This window comes from Penaeus monodon, chromosome 25 (assembly GCF_015228065.2).
Source record: "Penaeus monodon isolate SGIC_2016 chromosome 25, NSTDA_Pmon_1, whole genome shotgun sequence".
Taxonomy (NCBI): domain Eukaryota; kingdom Metazoa; phylum Arthropoda; class Malacostraca; order Decapoda; family Penaeidae; genus Penaeus; species Penaeus monodon.
This window is the reverse complement of record NC_051410.1, coordinates 11,223,628-11,224,006: the sequence shown is the minus strand read 5'-3', so window position 1 is coordinate 11,224,006 and position 379 is coordinate 11,223,628.

Sequence of the window (379 nt, the reverse complement as noted above, 5' to 3'; positions counted from 1 at the left end):
GCTCTACCGGGCCAAGGGTGAACAGGGTGTCCGAAGAAGGGTGGCAGGAGTGTGGGAAGGCACTGGTGCGTGCAAGGGAGCGGCACTGAACCCTTTGTGAGGGGGCACTAGGCTAGAAAAACTCTTCTCCTTTGCAACCCCGGGATGATGTAGAGATTCTTTTGTAGGGGAGGGGAGAGGGGTAGGGGTGGCCTAGTGCCCTGAGTGGGGATGTTGTGGTTGTAAAAGGTGTATTGGCGGACACAGAATTTACATTTTTTTAATATTTTGAAAAGGAGATCAATATTTCGCTACAAAAAATAGATACTTTGACTTTAAATACATGTTTACAATCGTTAAAATGTTAATCGAATAGATTGAGAAATATTGCGAAGTCAAA